The sequence below is a fragment of the Paramormyrops kingsleyae genome, unplaced genomic scaffold, assembly GCF_048594095.1.
Source record: "Paramormyrops kingsleyae isolate MSU_618 unplaced genomic scaffold, PKINGS_0.4 ups29, whole genome shotgun sequence".
NCBI lineage: Eukaryota > Metazoa > Chordata > Actinopteri > Osteoglossiformes > Mormyridae > Paramormyrops > Paramormyrops kingsleyae.
Genome location: NW_027325967.1, coordinates 1,806,581 through 1,813,008, shown reverse-complemented (window position 1 = coordinate 1,813,008; position 6,428 = coordinate 1,806,581). Strand labels below are relative to the sequence as shown.

At 43.7% G+C, this 6,428-nt stretch overlaps 1 pseudogene; it reads left to right on the top strand.

Annotated features, from left to right (window-relative positions):
• The first annotated feature begins 1,471 nt into the window (after positions 1-1,471).
• On the top strand, positions 1,472-1,704 carry LOC140584036 (U2 spliceosomal RNA; annotated as a pseudogene).
• Positions 1,705-6,428: the final 4,724 nt, after the last annotated feature.

The following is a 6,428-nucleotide window of genomic DNA, read 5'->3' as shown; positions in this document are numbered from 1 at the left end:
TAAAACAGCTGAGTAAAAATGTATTTTTATTTTGGATAAAGATCATGGTCATTACTCACCAACTGCAAGATGCAGTCTGTGGCCGAAGCACTGTAGCCTGGTCCACTTGTTCAGATCGGCAGCTTTCACCATGTTCGCTGCATTATCTGTTGTTATACAGACTTGACGTGTCTCATCTAAGCCCCAAGCGGACACCGCTTCTCTCAGGGCCTCTGCGACATTCTCGGCTGTATGACTTTCCGGGAAAAATGCCGTCTGCAAACAGCGACTTTTTAGCTCGAAGTCCTCTGCGATGAAATGGACCGTCAGACTCATGTAGGGCTCCGTTGTCCTGCTGGACCACAAGTCTGTTGTAGTTGCATAGTATTCCACGTGCGACAGTTCTGCTTCAATCTTAGATTTGCATTTTTCATACAGCTCTTTTATCGCAACTTGGGAAAAATATGTGCGGGATGGTATAACATACCGCCTGTCAAGCGTTCGGATCATTTTCTTAAATCCCTCTTTGGTGACGGTATTTAATGGCAACATATCTTTAGCGATATGAAACGTTATTGCGTCTGTTATTTCTTTCTGTCATTGAGAGCCTTTCTGGTAAGGTGTCACACTGGCAAAGGCATCACAAACATTTGTTTGTTTTGGTTGACATCCAGATTTGGCTTTGTATTCGTTGTAAAGAGCTTTGTGGTGCCGTTTTAAGTGATCAGACAAATTGGTGGTGTTTCCATGTTTTGTGGCCACAACTTTATGACACTCCATGCAAAGTACCTCTTTTTGGTCAACATCCTCCTTTTTGTAGCCGAAATAGTCCCAAATAGATGATTTCGACTTTCTTTTTGGTACGAAATCATTTTTTTGCGGCGGATCCTCTTCGTCGCGCATTTTTAGCAGTGAATGTTGGCTGTGAGCGGTGAGCAGCGACACAGCGAACCAATCACTGTGCAGGCACGCGGAACGTGCATGTCACCCCAGCAACAAGCCATACAACAAACTCGTGTTTACTGTGTGCTACCGTTCTCTTAATACACAATGGGCTTCTACCCTTCACATCGTATGTTCCGGCGATGTGACTATCGCTCACGCGCACATCGCGATGTCGATGTCAAAACAGAATATCGTTCAGCCCTAGTGCAGAGCTTGGAAGTCTGCGGATGTGTTCCTTTTTAACCCTCTGGAGTCTTGGGGTAGGGGACACACTTTCACTAACTGGGGCATGCTCACACATTTCATTCAATATCATAAACTTAATTCCTGGCAAATAAATTATTTCTTATATATTTGGTTTGGTAACAAACTCATCTTAATCTTAGTGTACTTTAGATTTATGTGAAGTTTGTAATTTGACATTCAAAGTATAGACATTGTAAAATGCACTTTGGAACACTCTGTGGGTGTTTGTTTAATATTATCTTTGAAAGTCTTATTGTACTGTGTTGGCATGATTTGCATAGTGTGGGAATGTTTCAGCCTTATAGATTGTGATTATGTGTTAATGTAAGTAGTACAAGCATAATATTTATTATTCATGTATTTGAGCTGATTTACATTTTGTTTTGGTATGAAAAGGTTATTTTGATACGTCCCCCATGGAGGGGACCACATATTAAACGGATTTTTGGAACAGGGAGCCGGAAGTGGGGCTTGCCCCATCTGCTCCAGGCATCGACCCGGTATTGCAGTGCTTCCGGGAACGGTGCACCTCTACTGCCCCCTGTTGTTGAAAGGCAGAACTGACTGACTGAATGGGTGACTAATAGACTGAGTGCCTCTGGATGGCCAACTAATTAGCCGCATGTGGTGTGAGGGAGGGGTCCTGTCCGTGCGCGGCCCCCATTTCCTGCCTTTTTTCTTTTTTTTTTAAAGTAAGGTGACACGCTGTCGTTTGTGCGGTGGGCAGCTGTGCTGAGGTAAGGCATGACTTCATCTTTGCCTTTTGAATTTTCCCTCATGTTTGTTTAAATGATTGCTGTTTTTTGAGAGGACAGGGAGGACGCCGGTGGCTGCGACGTCCCTGGGCATTCTACTCTGCGCGGGGGCGTCACGGAGGCCCGGCTAACGGCGACCCGCTAAGCGGCAGCCCCATATCGACTCGGGTCTCTCTTCGGTCTTCAGGACCGGTATACGTTTCTTCTCTTTTCTGGATTGGAAAAGACAAGAGCAAAAGTGGAAGAGTTGACGAAATGGCGTCGGATGGCGTAGCTTATAGCGGTGGGGCGTAAAGACCTTGCATTCCAGAGCATCCCTGCACATATGAGAGTCTGCTCCATACATCTCCGTTCAGGTAAGTCAAGTTCCGGTGTGATCACTAGACTCCATTCCTGTGTTTGTCCCTAAAGAGAACAGCCAGGATAGGAAATGCTGGAAACCCATCCTGACTGGAGTCCATCCCTTCCCGGTGACACAGTAACCCAAAAGTGTTTGTGAGTGTGGTTTATGTCAGATTAGGAGAGCTGAAATGAACCTTTTGTTGGATGATAGTCGGCGACCAAAACAAGAGCTAGATCACAGAAAAGTGTTTCAAAAGCGACAGCGTCAAAGTGAAATGCAACGCTGGATGGAAGTTTTCTAGTACTGATGAAGGATGTAGAATCGGAATCCAGATATGTTTCCATACAAGGAATTTGCCTTGGTGGTGCTTTTACATGACATTACAAAGAACATAAGAACATAAGAAATTTACAAACGAGAGGAGGCCATTCGGCCCATCAAGCTCGTTTGGGGAGAACTTAACTAATAGCTCAGAGTTGTTAAAATTTTATCTAGCTCTGATTTAAAGGAACCCAGGGTTTTAGCTTCCGCTACACTAGCAAGAAGACTATTCCATACTCTAACTACACGCTGTGTAAAGAAGTGCTTCCTCAAATTTTTCTCCCGCTAATTTCCACTTATGGCCACGAGTTCTAGTATTTAGACTAATATTGAAATAGTCATTTGGCTGAAGAGCATCCAGACCCGTTAGAATCTTATAGACCTGAATCATATCCCCCCTTAGTCTCCTTTGCTCAAGGCTAAACAGATTGAGTTCCGCTAACCTCTCCTCATAAGACATTCCTCTAAGACCAGGAATCATTCTCGTAGCTCTTCGTTGCACCTTTTCTAAGGCAGCAATGTCCTTCTTGAGGTATGGTGACCAAACCTGCACACAGTATTCTAGGTGGTGTCTTACCAAGGAATTATATAAGTGTATCATCACCTCCCTTGACTTAAACTCCACACACCTAGAGATATAACCCAACATTCTGTTGGCCTTTTTTATTGCTTCCCCACACTGGCGAAAGTTACCCACATTTAGCAAAGACATATGCAGAAAGGTAATAAACAATAGACTGGCAATTGGGTAATATGATAATTATATGATAATTAAGTTTATTAATGGTAGTAATGATGGTATTATGATATTTATATATGTGTGTGTACATAATAATCATTGTAGTATGAATATAAACTATATAAATGGTATAATAATTTAAAGGGCTCTTAAATGGTGCCGTTATTAAGTAGCAGCCAAGTCAACTATATGTGCAAGAGTGCAATATGTATACAGAATTTGCAGTATGTGTGCATAATGTGCAAGAGTGCAGAATATAATCATAGAGGAAGTTTATCAGTTGTTCACTGGTTATGCTGGTGGATATTTCACTGCAGCTGACGATTAATTGAACGTCCATTCAGAGACTGGTTTGGTTAATGAGAGAGACTACCTGAGGGGAGAAGCTCTTGGCGTGTCTTGTGGTCTTGGTTCTGATTGCCATGAGTCTTCTCATGGAGGGTAAGGCTTGAAAGATGTGGTGAGCAGGGTGAGATGGGTCCTCAAAGATTTTGTATGCCCGTTTCCTGGTTCTGGTGATGTAAAGTGTCTGGAGGGTAAGCAGGTTACTGCCGATTATTCGCTCTGCTGAGTGGATGATGTGTTGCAGTCTGGCCTTGTCTCGTTCAGTGGCTGATCCAAACCAGGCTGTGATGGAGGAGGTGACGATGGACTCAATGATTGTAGCGTAAAACTGGGCCATCGTGGTTATAACATGTTATTTTGGATCAGGCACGGACAGTTGTGAGAGTTCATTCCGCATTAGCTCCGATAGAATAGTATTAAATGCAAAGCTAAAGTCCACAAACAGAATCCTAACATATGTCTCAGGGCACTCCAAGTGTCGGAGTAAGAAATGGAGTCCAGTGTTAACTGCATCGTCCACAGGTCTGTTGGTTCTGTAGGCAGACTGTAGCCTGGGGTCAAGCGATAGGTCTGTGATGGTTTTAAGGTATGACAGCACAAGTCTCTCAAAAGCCTTCATTACCACCGATGTGAGAGCCACCAGTCTGTAGTCACTGACTGGTTCAGTGACTGGTTGAAAATATCTGTGAAGACAGGTGACTATTGATCTGCACAGTGCTTCAGAGTGGCTGGGGAGACAGAGTCTGAACCAGGAGCTTTCCTTGTATTCTGGCTGCTGAAGATCTTGTTTACATCTCTGTCGTTGATTCTCCTGGGGAGGTGGCTGGACGTGGGGGGGGTGAGCTGGGTATAGTGTGGGCGAGGTGTGAAGGTACCCAGGTGTGAAGAAGGCCATTGAAAAGGTGAGGGCTGTATGATGCGCGAATGTGGCTTTTCAAACCCGCAGTAGAATTTGAACAGGTTTTTGTCACCACTCCTGTAAGCTTCATCTTTTGTTTTAGGAAGCTGCCTGAGTTCAGTTGTAAACCATGGTTCGTCGTTATTATAGCTGACAACAGACTATTTGGGAATGCGAGAGTCCTCGCAGAAGCTTATGTGCCATGTTACAGTGTCCGTGTATTCATCCACGCTGTTAGTAGCAGTTTTGAAAACATTCCAGTCTGTCGAGTCAAAGCATGATTTTAATTGCTCTACTGCTCCACATGTTCAGTGTTTCACTCTAGTAACAACAGGTTTAGCAGTTTTCAGATTTTGTCTGTATGCTGGAATTAGATGAATTGTTGCATGGTCAGAGTTTCCTAGTGCAGCACCAGTCATTTTCTGTCATTAAAATGTGACGTCTTTTCAGTTAGCTATTTATTTATTTTGGCTTTTTCTTATTATTATGTGTTCATTGTAATTGATTAATAAAATTATTTATTTTCATTATTATTTCTTTTACTTATCTTTGAAATGTGATTTTGACATTTTAATTTGATTGTATCCTTGTCTTTGTAAAGCACTTTGAATTGCCTTGTGCCCGAATTGTGCTATATAAATAAACATGCTTAAAATCTTTGATGATGACAATGTGCCCAGCCGGCTGTGAACTGTTCTTCGCTTTCTCCATCTTTGCATTTCTTGCATTGTGAAGATCTGCGAGCTGTTTAATTTTAGTGACCACTCCTTTTCAGGATTATGTAGTATATGTTTAACATTACTTCAAAGTGTGGAAGGGAAATTTAAAGTGATGGTAGGCCAGGGTTGGGAGGCATTGTGGGATTGTTCTTGTGTCTCAGGTTTTGTTGTTTTGGGGATGGTGCCGTGTGTCCTTGCCTCACAGCCACCTGCACGGAACCAGCTTTGCAGGCCACAGATCTTGGAGAACTGGGCTGAAGGGAACATCGCCGGGGGGAGAAAGGGGACCTGCAGGAAGCCTTGAAATGTAGCTGCTATACTATGCTAGACGCAGTTTGTTGTATGGTAGCATTTGAACACACAAGCAAGTTATGTACCCATAAGGGTTGTATATGTTTACGCTGAAGTCTTTATTTAGGTATGTTGGAGCACGGCGTCTCCACCGGGTCCGTGGATGAGAAGAGATTCACAGCTGACACGGGGAGAAGTTGCAAATCACCGGTTTATTGTCTGACAGATTGCAATCCGGGAGCGGCCGTCTGACATACATTCAGCATGTACAGGAGGAGGCTCTGCCATATGTATCAGCTGTATCCCTTTTAAAGCCCTTTGGGCATCTCCCCCCCTTTCTCGGTACCTTCCGTGTACGTGACAACCATATGTGTGATTCTAGCTGGCTCGTACTGTTCTTGGCCTTCTGGAAGGCTAAAAGATAAGTAGGGGCCGCTGATGTTCTCTGTCGCCCCCCTATCTGTTCCGATTAGGTAGCCTTGACTTGCCGGCGCGCCAGTCAGTTCTTGTTTTGATTAGTTACAGCCTTATAGAATCATTCCCTTTATTTTATTAATTATTCCCTCAATTAATATAGGGTTGGGGTTTCCCTTACTGATAACATTGTGAGCCATGCCAGCCATGGACACCAAAGGGGGGGTTGCACCTTTTTGCTGGGTTGGGAGTGGAATTTCCCTAATGTTTAGGGTTTTTGCCCTCCTTCCTAGGCTGGATAGACAGGATTATGTGTGGGACTCATAGGAGGCCTAGGCCTAACGAGGATTGGAAACTGAACATCCTTGAAGTAGACCAATAGAGGTGGCGTATTATGTTTGTTGTATGTTCGAAACCTGGTTTGCAGATGTTT